This window comes from Sinocyclocheilus rhinocerous, unplaced genomic scaffold (genome assembly GCF_001515625.1).
Source record: "Sinocyclocheilus rhinocerous isolate Xijiao unplaced genomic scaffold, SAMN03320098_v1.1 scaffold2948, whole genome shotgun sequence".
In the NCBI taxonomy this organism is placed as follows: Eukaryota; Metazoa; Chordata; class Actinopteri; order Cypriniformes; family Cyprinidae; genus Sinocyclocheilus; species Sinocyclocheilus rhinocerous.
The window spans coordinates 70,848-84,632 of NW_015653422.1; the positions used below are offsets into that span (position 1 = coordinate 70,848).

The window sequence follows — 13,785 nt, forward strand, 5'->3', positions numbered from 1 at the left end:
AGACGGCAAAGAGTTGTTTTCTGCAACTTATTGCACTTAATAACTCTTTTTAACATCAAGCAATTCTCTGCTATATGCGACGAACTAAAACTTTGACCTTTTGCAACGTTTTGATTTAAGTAGCCTATTATTAAAATGATAATGATATCGCACGCCGTTGCGATATGCATATTGCGATATTTACATTTGCGATATTTCGATAATTTCGATATATCGTGCAGCCCTAATATATATATATGTATAAAACAAAAAGTACCGATAAGAATACCGTTAAAGTACCGAATCGATAAGCAGTATCGGTAAGAGTAGTAATACCGTTAAAACCTTAACGATACCCATCCCTAATTGTAATACACTGATCCCCATAAAGTATCTGAACACTTAAGCCAGCTTTAAAAATTTATGAATATCAGTGCGTTAGATAAGATAAGATAAGATCTATCTATCTATCTATCTATCTTACAACAATGTAAATCACATTGTGCATGTATTGTATTTAAAACCTCGCCATCAGCTGGTTAAAAACTGAAAAATACTTACATAAAGGTAGTCCTGAGAAAATGTATAGCATTTATTTGCTGAAATTTATCTTTTAAGTGTACAAATAAATTTTGGGGCAACTGTAAAAACCGTGTCAACTATAAAGACAATTCATCTTGCTACAGGACCACAATCCATAGTTCAAGTCACAGATGGAATGGTTTAAAACCAAAGAAAAATCAATGTCATGCTGCAGCCCAGAAAAACCCGGAGATCAGTCCAATTGAGCATTTGTGGAATGACCAAAAAAGTCAGTATAAAATAGTTGGAGCTTGAGCAATTGTGCCAAGTACAATGAGCAAATATGCCAGTATCAAGTGTAGCAGTCATAATTACTTAAAGGAGACATATTATGCCCCTTTTTACAATATGTAATATAAGTCTCTGGTGTCCCCAGAATGTGTCTGTGAAGTTTCAGCTCAAAATACTTCATTTATTATAACATTTTGAAAATGCCTATTTTGAGTGGAAGCAGAAACACGCTGTTTTTCGGGCCTGTCTCTTTAAATGCAAATGAGCTGCTGCTCACTCTGTGAAGGTAAACAGCTGGGAAATAAATCGCATGTTTATTTTAGATCTGTTTGGCAGCAGCAATATACAGTAAATAAATCAATAAATCCACTGCTGTCTTGTCTCTGAGGCTGGGACTCTAAATAGTGTTCTGTGCTCATCTGTGCAGCCAAAGACAGAACAGTAGGGTGCTTAGCTCAAACTTTCACCATGACATTAGAGCTGGTACACTGTTGTCGCGAAATCAAAATGATGGCACCGTGGGTGGAAACGTACAGATTAAGGGGCGGTAATAATATAATGAGATCCCTTTGCCACGTCGCCAAGGGAGCGAAATCTGACGCACTCGTTTTCTCAAACGCTTACAGAAAAAGGCTTACCAAAACAAAGTTACTGGGTTAATCTTTTTCACGTTTCCTTGGTTGGTAGATGTACCTGGGACCTGATTATAGCACTTAAAACCTGGAAAAGTCAGATTTTCATGATATGTCACCTTTAAATCATCATTGTTCCCAGCTGTAACACAATAACACATCCAGCGGATTGGACTGTACTGTTATTTGAATACATACTGTAGCTATTGATAAAAACATGCATGAAAGGATGTTACTTTTAATGGTCTCATCTTTTCTCTTTTGTGTAAACCACCAGATATTTTAAGCTCCAACTCGTTTTTCCTCTTTCTCCATCACTCAGTAAAAAAATCTTTCTGCACAACTGTGGTGAAAACACAAATATATTTTTGAGAATATGTCTACATAGATGTGCATGCATGTTTTACAAAGTATGTGTGCATGTTATTAGTGGAGCTGCAGGGTTTTTTGGGGGGGTTGTTTTTGCCTTCCTTAGGTTTTTTGTAGCCAACTCGGCCTCACTCAAACTGGCATTGTGGAGCGATGTGAGGGGAAAGCTTAACAGAGGGAGCTGCTGTCTGCTCTGTGTTTCACATACCAAATAATCTGCCTGCAGTCACAGATAAAAGAGACTTTCCAAACCCTCACGTATATGTTTGTATCTGGGTAAAAACGCAACAACAATCCTCTACCCTCATCTCACACACTTCAGCTTTACTCTTTATGTTTTCATGTCTTAAATAATCTAAAATAACAGTGTTGCCATATAGTGTGGTGACAAGCTTGAGCAAGTGCTATTGTACTAAAATATGTTATATGAAACTGAGATTTAAAAACACTCAGCATTTTAAGCATTCTAAAAGGTAAACATATATGGGAAAAAAATTATATGTTACTTTATTACCTTTATTTTTTTATCCTGTAAATACTTAGATTTTAAAAATTGCTTTTGCTTATATTATAAATACTTATTATTTATAATATAATATAATATAATATAATATAATATAATATCTGGTGTTAAAAATGTACAACATTAAAAAAGTGACTGCTTTAGTTTTGAGGTGATACTACCTGTGATCCCACTAAAAACAGAATCAAATGCATTCATATTAGCTTTGATTTCATTAAATAATTTGGGGGGGGGGCTCATAATCATGGGGAACCCGTGCTGGAAGCCATTTTACAATGACATATATTCCCAGCAAGACCCGTCTAATAAATGGCCCAGTTAGGAAAAAAACTGCTTTGCTGACATGGCGTTATAGAAAATGGTTAAGAATGCATATTTTCGCTGAGGCTTTAGCTCCTTATCTTAAGTTCACACTGAGCACTGATGTGCAATATGCTACTGTCGATAGCAAAGAATTACTGCTCTCAGTCAGATCATTTGTGAAACTCAAATTATCTTTCAGCATGGGTGAATTTTCTCTTTTTGAAGGTGTATCTCATGAATTAATATTTAACGGATAAACTACAAACCTGAATTGGGGGAAAACCAATCAAGGAGGTTTATAATACCTGGAGAGAGCTGTTAGCTTTTCCATTGGCTGCTTGGTTGATTTAACCACAAAGAACAAACCTTGAAACCAATGCCGTAGCTTTATGTTTAAGCATCTCCAATATTGAAACAGAGAGATTGTGTTATAAAACATTTGGATGAACAAAGTACTAGATCATCAGAGAAAGAAAGCAGAAACTGAAGCACACTGACGTTTTCTACACAAATCCTCTTCTCTTGTCTTCCCTTGTGAAGCTGAAGAAATATTGCCAGATCTGATTATGTGGTCATGACAGCCCGGAGGGAATTGTTAAGTCAACCAATCAAAATAACTTTTGGTGAGTGAGGATGCGGCTGAGTATGTTGAAGAGAGAGAGAGAGAGAGAGGGAGATGAGAAGCAGTGAGTGGCGGTGGGAAGCAGAGGGGGTGGGTATGACATTGAACTGATCATCTGCCATTTATCAAGTAACCAGGGACTCAATATAAGTTTTCCTCTCTCGACAGAGTGGAAAGATGAATTGTGTAGGCCAGGCCAGACTCGCTGGTACTGAAAAATAAACACTGCCTCAGGTAACCTAGCCGGCCCTCCTGCTGAGAGCATCAGTGCCTTGAGCAGAGTGACCGTGGGTCTTTGTTTGAATAACTCATGCCCTTCTGCCATCTGGTTTCACCCTATCTTCAGATCACTCTTTCTTAACCAACTTATTCCTTGCTTTTGGTTTCTCTTGCTGGCATACTTACTGCATCAGAAAGTGACCGGAGCTCGAGCATTAAGTTCTGCATCTTGGGGTTCGATAAATGAAAATACAGCAGCTTCCAGTCGAAGAACAAGTTGTTTTTGTGCTATTTGGCTGATGGAATCAGACCTTTCAGTGGCTTTTGTAATGGCAAACAATCCTATTTGTTAAGACTTTCATCATTACAAACGTCATGCAATCATGCACTTTTTAAGTTCAATATGACATGTCCTCCAAAGAAAAAGTACATTAGTCATTTTTGTTGTTGTCTTTCCTTTACAATGTTTCTGTTCTCTAATCATAACTGCTATACTTTCCCTGACCTCCATTTTCCATGATTGTTCCTTATTATAGCTACCATCTTCTGCTCCTCCAGTTGGCACAAGGCAAACCTGTGCGCTACACTTTGTTTTCTCTTCATTTGGTGCTATTTAGGACTCTAAGCTGGATAAACTTAGCAATAGTTCACCCAAATATGAAAATTCTGTCATCATTTACTTATTTAAATTCTGCTTCTCACAGAAAGCTATCATATGGCTTCAATGGACAGTGCACAAGGAATACGAACAGTGTTATTTCATAACACTTAAAATAATTTTTGAAGCTCGAAAGCTTTGTAAAAGCATGGAAAACAAAATTTCTTCATTGTATTCTGAACAAGAAGAGGGTGAGTAAATGAAGACCGAATTTTCATTATTTTGGATGAACATTGGTGGAAGTTTGAGAAAGTTAACCAAGTATTTGCCCTTGGTTCTGTGGGAAGATTTGTCCAAATCAATCGGCCAATGGAACATGTAGGATTTAGACAAGTAATCGCAGAAGTAACTATATCATTTCTGGATTCTCAATTTAATATACTTTTACAAGAATATTATTGGTTTTGCAGTGACATTGAAAAATGCCTCAGCCTGGTCAAAAGAACCAGCCTAAGCTTTATGTCATTCACAAGAGTCTGGCTTCTTATCAACCGCTACTTCTGCTGCACTGAAATGACCAGTTATGAGTTGAGAAAGCGCTATTTTTAGACCGTCTTAAGTCTTTGGATCCCAAAGAGTTAATCAAGGCTTAAACTACAGGATGTACTTAGAAACTAATCGATAGAACACGTTAGATATCACCGCACAGCTGCCTGGCTTGTTTCGAAAAAGGTAGTGGCTTTGTGTTCCCCATGTGGCTTTCTTGGCTCTGTGTACCACATTTTCAGGTGCTTTAAATGATTGCAAAGTGACCATGGCTGTTTCATTGAGAAGTGAGGCATTGGTCCAACCATCTCAATGTAGAAAAACAAATTATTGCAGAAAACTACTTCTGAATTAGCTTCAGCAAGGGACTGAACTTCCTCTAAATACTCATTGACAGTCTGCTTATGATCAACCAGTAGCCTCATTCAAAGACCATTTATTATATTCAGTTCTATAATAAATCTGTTCTTCCCATCATTCCTAATGAACTGGCTCTGCATACCCTTTAGCAAGCCAATGCATGGGGGATTTTACAAATCAGAGGGGTAACAACGCAGATATGTTTTCATATGATCACATTTTATGCCATTCATTTAACAGTAGTGCCTGCGTGAATGCAAATGCTGACCTCCTTACCAAAACCTGATTAAAGTGTCACATAATGAATGCACTCCTAAATTTACACCAATTGAGTTGCATTTTACATCAAACGAGTCATCATGTTCCAGATACAATGTTCAGGCCCTTACAGATTTATCAAAAACAGGGAATATAGACATTCATACCATAGGCAAATGACAAGGTTACGGTTGCTGGAGCATTCAATCACAGCCCCGAAATAAAACCCTGATGCTATTTTTCTTCATCCCTCAAATGTAAATATAACGCATCCATCACTGTTCTGACAGCCATCAGTGGATATCTAACGGCCAGCATGATAATTTGCCAGGCAATCCCACACTGAGACCAGTAGAGTGGATTTAGGTCGGGCTTTGCAGCTGGTAGTTTGGCGGCTAAGTGTTTGGTTTCATTACACTTCAGAGTGCAACTGCAAGTGAGGCACTGGAGAGGGAATTTTCTGTAAAACACTTCTCATATTTTCAAAAGCTTAAAAATTAAAGTCTCCTGCCAGAGCCTGATTTAGACCTACTATCAATCTAGCCTAGACATACTGATGATAATACAGTACCATATAAGATTTACATTGGACAAAGCAAATGCATGGAATGTAAGGGAATGTGTCAGCACTTTCCCATCATAATAGAAGTGTGTCATTTCTGTGCCATTTGCGTCACAAAATTTGTGTTCTTCATTGCTAAGATAATAATGTTTTCTAAGGGGAATGTCTTACATAAAGTTGTATAACAGTTAAATGTTTATGTAAAAATAATGAATGAATGAATTATGCATTTATATAGCGCTTTATTGTGTATTGTTGTACACCCAAAGCGCTTTAGAATCATGTGAGGGGGTCTCTCCTCAACCACCACCAGTGTGCAGCATCCACCTGGATGATGCTGGCCAGTGGCGGCAATTTGGCCAGGACACCTGGGATACACCCCTACTCTTTACGAGAAGTGCCATGGGATTTTTAATGACCACAGAAAGTCAGGACCTCGGTTTAACATCTCATCCAAAAGATGGTGCATTTTGACTGTATAGTGTCCCTGTCACTATACTGGGGCATTAGGACCCACACAGACCACTGGGTGAGCACCCACTGCTGGCCTCACTAAAACCTCTTCCAACAGCAACCTAGTTTTCCCAGGAGGTCTCCCATCCAGGTACTGACCAGGCTCAGCTCTGCTTAGCTTCAGTGGGCAACCAGTCTTAGGCTGCAGGTTGATATGGCTGTGGCGATGTAAAAATAATATTATATTGTTATATTATGCAAATGTGTGAGTAGCAACAAGTGAATGTGAAAAACACTGAAAAAATCAGTGCCAAAACAAGTGATTATCCTTGAGTGAATCATTGAATCATTCATTCAACTGATTTGTTCAAAAACTGATTCATTCAGGAATGAAACAAGTGATTGGTAACATCTGAAATCACATACTACTTTGAGTACTTATTTTTGAATAAGTACTTCACGACCATTAAAAAATAATGTAAAGTATGAATGTGACATACATTTATCATGTTGTCAATGTCATGTGACCTACCAGCGTCGCTTGTGTCTCTTCACTGCCATTCACAAATTCTCTCCTACGGCCTCATAGGATATTAAAGGGGTCCTATTATGCTTTTTCACTTTTTTAATTTTAGCCAGTGTGTAGTGTGTATGTTTGGGCATAAAAAAGATCTACAAAGTTACAAATCTCAAAAGTCCACTCCAAGGGGAGATATTTCGTTTTTAAAAAATCCCTTTTCAAGAACTACAACGAACGGCTCGTTTGGAGTACAGTATTGTTTTCCGGGCTTTGTGATGTCACAAAGCGGCCCATTAGAATATAATTAATATAATTCCCACCTACAGAAATTCGAATTGTTGGGGGATGGGGAGGGGCGAGGTCCGTGGTTAGAACACTTGGTTGAGTGCATCAGGCAAGACAACGACGAAGAAGAAGTGCTGCTGCAGAGTTAGTGCATCAGAGAAAACGAAGAAGAAGAAGAGCTGCTGTAGCGTCAAGTTTTCGGAATGTCTAAAGGCAGTCGCACACTGGACGAGAAGTGCAACGCCGCGTCTAGAACAATTCTTACAACAAGTACAACACGACGTAGCTGAGTGCCGCGGACAGATGGCGAACGGCGCCGCTGGTGTGCGTACACTCATAGAAAATAATAGGCTTGTTTGAGATGCGCCTCGCCCGGCCTGAAATGTAGGCGAGAGCAGGCGGCTGCAGTGAGGGGAGGAGTGAAATAAGCGCAGTCAAGACGGACAGTTCTGAGCTCTTGAAGTGGAACAGATACCAACGAGATCAAAGGCGGATATCGCGTTATTCTCACACACATGCTGTGTTGCTAATAAACATGATATAATTTCAGTTCTGTTGCTTTTATATGAAAATAAATATGATGAACAAGACACTCAAAGTGCTTGCTATTTAATTCTATATGAAAGGTGTATTTATCATCCATTTTTACTTTAATACAAACATGTATTTTAGATTTTTATAGAAATATGACAACAAATCACATATCTCACACAGATATCGCACTGTCATAGTGTTTGGGAACATTCATACATAATTTAAATACATAATCACATGAAATAAGGTAAAAAATAAAATATTTTAGAAGAGAACCACAGCGTCACAGTTGTCTGAACCAATGAGCATTAAGCTGTGTCATCAATCAGTCGTTTCCCATCATGCTTTTGATCAGCGCAGTCGGTGGAGAGCAACTGCGCTCGACTACACAATCTGACACAGCCGCCTCGCCATCGCGAGAGTTTTTTGGCCCACGTCAGCATGACATCAGAGAAAGTCGGACGTAACTCAGACACTTTTCTAACCGGCATGCATCTCACGGTGATCACCGGTGATCGGTTCTGCGCAGATTTTGCTGATCTCAAACAAGCCTAATGTGTTCGAATGTTAAAGATGGGGCGCGACGCTCGGCAAAAAGCTTTTGTTGAAAGACGGAGCAAGGGGCGTGGTAGTACTGAAACACGTCTAAGCTGTTCGGCAGTCACAACGCACTGGGATAGCTAACCAATCACAACACATTTCGTTTTTCGGAAGGCGGACCTTCATCAAACCCGGAACTAATCGAGCCAGTTGTGCCAGGCTGGGGAGAAAGGTACTTTAATAATGTAAATTATGTGAAAAATAATGCGTTTTTCGAACCACCAAGTATGAGGGCACGTTTTAGTACACCCCCAAAACAAAATCAAGACTTTGTAAAAAAGCATAATAGGAGCCCTTTAAAGTGTCCCTTGGATGTGCACTGATTTACACAGCTACTTCTTACCTACTGTTTTATGAATAATGTGAATTCAGGCATATTACCCTTGTTTTTTTTCACCTACTGTGTTGTAGGGAATATTTAGATGTAGGTGTCTTTGAGTGAATCATCGAATCATTCATTCAACCAATTCATTCAAATCATTGATTAATTCTGTAACAAAACAAGTTACTGTCTTTAATTCATTCAACTGATTCATTCAAAAACACTGATTGCTTATTGGTTTAAAAAAGCTGATTGTTGACAGGTGCAATGGTTAATGTTAGTGGAGAAATGCTTAAATATTAGTAAATGTTTTAACATCCAAACATTTACTGTACTCATTTATTCACGACTCATCAGTGCAAGTTATTATACAGAAGAAACATTTCCTTCTGAAGTTTCTGTTTCTATTAGGGCTGCCCCCTAATAGTTGACTAATCGATAGTCGACCAGAACAGGCTTGGTCAACTAAATTTTCATTGGTCGGTTAGTCGCGGAAAAAAAAAATTCCACAGGAAGTGGCGCAGTCAGCGACAGAGAGCTCATTAACACAGCGGGCCTGGCAAATCAACCTGCTAATAATCATGTCGGGAAGAAAATCGAAAGTGTGGGATCATTTTGAAAGGATAAAAGATGACCCCAAAAAGGTTGTCTGCAAACTCTGCAGGCAAACAATTTGTATACCATTCGTCGACATCGAACATGACTTATCATTTAAAACATGTAAGTAGACTAGTAGGCTAACGTTAGCCACTTAACATAGCCACTCATTTTAATGGTAATATGCGCCAATATATTAGGCACTTATCTAAGTATTTGTGCAGAGTGTGAAAGTTAAATGTTTAACTTAACATGCATTTCTCTAGGCTCATCCGCTATACTGCGAAGATGACGCGTCGTCAGCTTCAACTTCGCAGCTGACCCTGACTCCGCAAACTCTTGACATGAAACCCCATCTTACCGAGAAACGAAAAAGAGACATTATGGACAAAATAGCTGACTTCATTGCACTTGACATGAGACCAGTCAACATCGTCAGCGGTGAGGGTTTAAAATGATACAATTCTTTGAGCCCGGCTACAGTGTTCCCAAACATGAAACAGTCATTCACACCATAACAAGCAAGTTCAACACAACGAAAGAATTCGACCTTGAGGAATTTAAAAGTTGTTCAGCACTCAGCTTCACAACCGACATATGGACCTCTAGCCAGATCGAAGTTTGCATGACCGTCACTGCACACTTTATTTCTGAAGACTGGCGACTGAATTCATTTGTGTTGGAAACAAAAGTGTTGGAGGTGAGCCACACAGCTGCCAACATATCAGAGTGACTCAGTGAAGTGATGGAGCAATACGAGATACCAGGAAAAAAGAGGGTAGCAGTCGTACACAACAATGCCGCTAATATGGTGCTGTGCGCAGAACTACTTTCTGATAATCCATGCTGGGGTAATGTCAAGGGTGTTTGTTGTGCGGGACACACGTTGCAGTTGTGCATAAATGCGGCTCTGAAAACTGATCCGATCTGTCGAACCATTGCCACCAGTAGACACCTTGTGGGACATTTTAAGAAAAGTGCCAAGGCTACAACAGCTTTGACAGAGAAACAGAAGCAACAGAATGTGGCTGAACACAAACTCATCCAAGATGTCTCGACACAATGGAATTCCACGTACTTGATGATGGAGCGCCTTCTGGAACAGAGATCGCCTGTTAAAGCTGTGCTTTCAGATGCTAACAAACGGTCTGAGCGAGATCTAGATCTCACAACTGATTTAATTTGGGAACTTCTGACTGAAACTTTTTTTTTCATTCAATGTTTCATTTGAAGGCTCGTCCTTCGGGATGATTGTGTTTGCAGTTTTCAACGTTATTTCTCTTAAACCTTTTCAGTTTGCTCTATATTCGTTGAGTTTAATTTAGTTTATTTATATATTTGTCTTACAGTTTAAAAATATTTATTAAGGAAAGGCTGTTTTTGACTATTTATTTTGTTTGCACAAAAAAAGTTTTCATGTGACTTTGCCCATATGCCTATACTATCAAAGTTGCACTTTGTGATATATTTATTTGTTTTAGTTTCTTTACCAAACAGTGTGTTTTCATTATTGTTACAAGTTAGATCTAGATCTCACAACTGCACAGTGGCGGACAGCAAAGGACATTGTATCAGTGCTGAAACCTATGATCACTCTCACCGAGCTGCTCTCGCAGGAAGAAAATGCATCTCTGTCAGCCACACTGCCCATGTTAACATAAATGAAGAGACGTCACTTGTTACTGTGCGATGACGACAGCCCAACCACTAAAACACTGAAAAAAAAACAAAAAACAGAAGAAATTGACAAGAGATGGGAATAGACAGGGAATCTTGCGACCAGCATATATACCCAAGCTGCTGTTTTAGACCCACGTTTTAAGAGCTTGTCATTCCTCGATGCAGAGAAACGGGAAGAGGCATACTCCACGGTTTTGGATCTGGCTGAAAGTTTATCTGCACACGCTGTTCCAGAAAGTGATTCTGCCAGCAGTAGGCCTACAGAGGAAAGTGAGCCCACACCAAAGAAAAAAAAGGAAAAGCAGGCAGAGATATTCATGCTGATGGCCATTGACGAAGAGCAGCGTGAAGAAGGAGAGAAGGATGAAATGAATGTACTTGGAGGACAAAACAAAGGTTGTTTTGTATATATATATATATACAGTATATATATATATATATATATATATATATTGTTTATTTATTTTTATATAGTATAGGCTATATGATATGCTATATTTAATTTGGGAACTTCTGACTGAAACTTTTTTTTTCATTCAATGTTTCATTTGAAGGCTCGTCCTTCGGGATGATTGTGTTTGCAGTTTTCAACGTTATTTCTCTTAAACCTTTTCAGTTTGCTCTATATTCGTTGAGTTTAATTTAGTTTATTTATATATTTGTCTTACAGTTTAAAAATATTTATTAAGGAAAGGCTGTTTTTGACTATTTATTTTGTTTGCACAAAAAAAGTTTTCATGTGACTTTGCCCATATGCCTATACTATCAAAGTTGCACTTTGTGATATATTTATTTGTTTTAGTTTCTTTACCAAACAGTGTGTTTTCATTATTGTTACAAGTTCATAAGTTGTGCTGTGTGTGAATGTTATACTTTTATTAATACATTATGAATATTCAGTAAAGCTCCCCCACCCCCGACATATTCATAATCATATCTTTTGTCGGTGTCGTTTTATGCGTGTGCAAGTTCTTAATGTCTATTTTTAATGCTTACTATTATGGTTTAGTATTTCTCTACAATGTAAAACAATGTTACAAATAACATTCTTTCTCAACCCTTAAACTCAAACCATTTCCCCCCATATTTGCTTAAGTAATTAAATTCATATAATAAACGGGCGATTAGTCGACTAATGGTTTTAATGAACGACTACTGGTCGACTAGGATAATCTTTAGTCGGGGACAGCCCTAGTTTCTATTTCGAATACTTCATGCTGTCTTTAAAATCACATAATTTGAAGCCTTATTCTCCAAATTAAAGAGGTTAAACACTTAATAATATAAACAAACCCAACAATGACCTGTGAGTGCCTGTGGTCCTGCATTGTTTTTGAAAACCTCGGAAAATGATGCACAAATGTCCAGATGAAATTCTCACCCACAGATTAGCGTGAGAAGGAAGTGAAAACTGAGGAAGATGGGAATAGAGAGAAAGGATGAATAAGCCGGAAAGCTTGCTTGTACCACCCCCTCACACTCCCACAACCTCATCATCTTGCTCGAGGCTATTCCCCATCCTTTAGCAATATTAGTAGGTTTACAGAGAAGGAATTGAGGACTTCCTTAGCACTTCTTTATCTCAATGGGAAATCTCTGAGGGACCAATCAACTCTTCAGTAATCGCACCGTTTGATATCAGAGACTTCTGCTATGAACGAGTCGATCATTCAATCGCATACCCCTACAAGTAGCCAGTCAAAGCTTCTGCACAATCTAAATAATTATTTCTGCTGATGAAATACTTCAAAACTGTCCTCTGTTGACCTCAAAATATGATTTTGTTCTGATGCCAATAATATCCTAATGCTTAATTGAAGCATGTTTAAAGGTTGTATGACTTGGTTTCTTGGCACATTAAGATGAGGATAGCATAATTTCTGTTTACTCTGGTGACTCAGGAGAATTGTTTTGTTTGTTTTTATATTAAGCGTAATTAATATAATCTTTGGCATTAGTTGCGTGTTCCTGTGTGTCCCTGTTGAAAACCAGATGGGATGTTGAGGCCTTGCAACTACTGCCTACTCACTGCAATTTATTCATTACACTGGAATGACTGGATGTTTTGTCTTGAATAAATCAAAGGCTGAGGCATGTGTTACTTTTAGTATTAGGGTTAATGCTAAAGAACTAATTGGTGCAAGTGGCAATTCCTTAGTTTACAGCTGTTAAATCAGCCGGGATTTGGCTTAAAATGCTCTTGAAACTCATACTCATCACAAGCCGACTACATAATTCCACAACAAAGACTCTTGATGCAAAATCAAGATTATTGTTGCTTAGTGCTCTCTGTGCTTAAAGGGAAAATATCAAAGAGACCTGGGTTCAAGATTGTGTTAATTTTTTCAGCTATTTTCATTTTAGTCTTAGTCTTAGTCCTTAGCTAAAATGTCCTTGTTAGTTTTTTTTTAATCATATTTAGTCAACCTTATCCTATTTAGTTTTAGTCAAGTTTTAGTCGACTAAAAGTCTCAACATTTTAGTCTAGTTTTAGTCCAAGAAAATCTAAAGTATTTTAGTCTAGTTTTAGTCAATGAAAACTTGATGTTTTAGCAATAAGATTATTATTAATTAACCGTACAGGATTATTAATTTTGGCAGCCATTTTTAATTTAGTCTTACTCAAATGTACATTTTAGTTATCATATTTAGACAAACGTGTCCTGTTTTTGTTTATTCAATGAAATGTATGAGCATTTTAGTCAGGTTTTTTAGTCAATGAAATATTAGTCACATTTTCGTCATTCTGTAAAATGGTTAAACTGATTTTTCTCAAAATTATAATCGTAATGATTGTTGTAATTTGAGAAATTTACTTTTGCATTTCAGGTATTGCACTTTCTCTAGTAAGCACAAATCAATAGAATGTGGACACATACATGGTGTATTTAATCAACACCAAAGACTTATGCAATCTCGCTGTCTACATTATGAAAACAGCTAAAACAAACGAAAAATATTATAACAGTGAAATTCCTAGTAATTCCACTAATTCCAGAATTGCAATAGT

General features: G+C 37.9%; 1 long non-coding RNA gene across 1 annotated transcript in view; it reads right to left on the reverse strand.

The window, feature by feature from the left end:
• The window catches only part of LOC107715670 (uncharacterized), a 22,891-nt gene extending 13,374 nt beyond the window's left edge, over nt 1–9,517 (reverse strand). The window contains exon 1 of the long non-coding RNA XR_001637132.1: nt 9,507–9,517. This is a non-coding gene — a long non-coding RNA (uncharacterized LOC107715670). The remainder of the gene's footprint in view (nt 1–9,506) is intronic.
• Between the last annotated feature and the right edge of the window lie 4,268 nt (nt 9,518–13,785).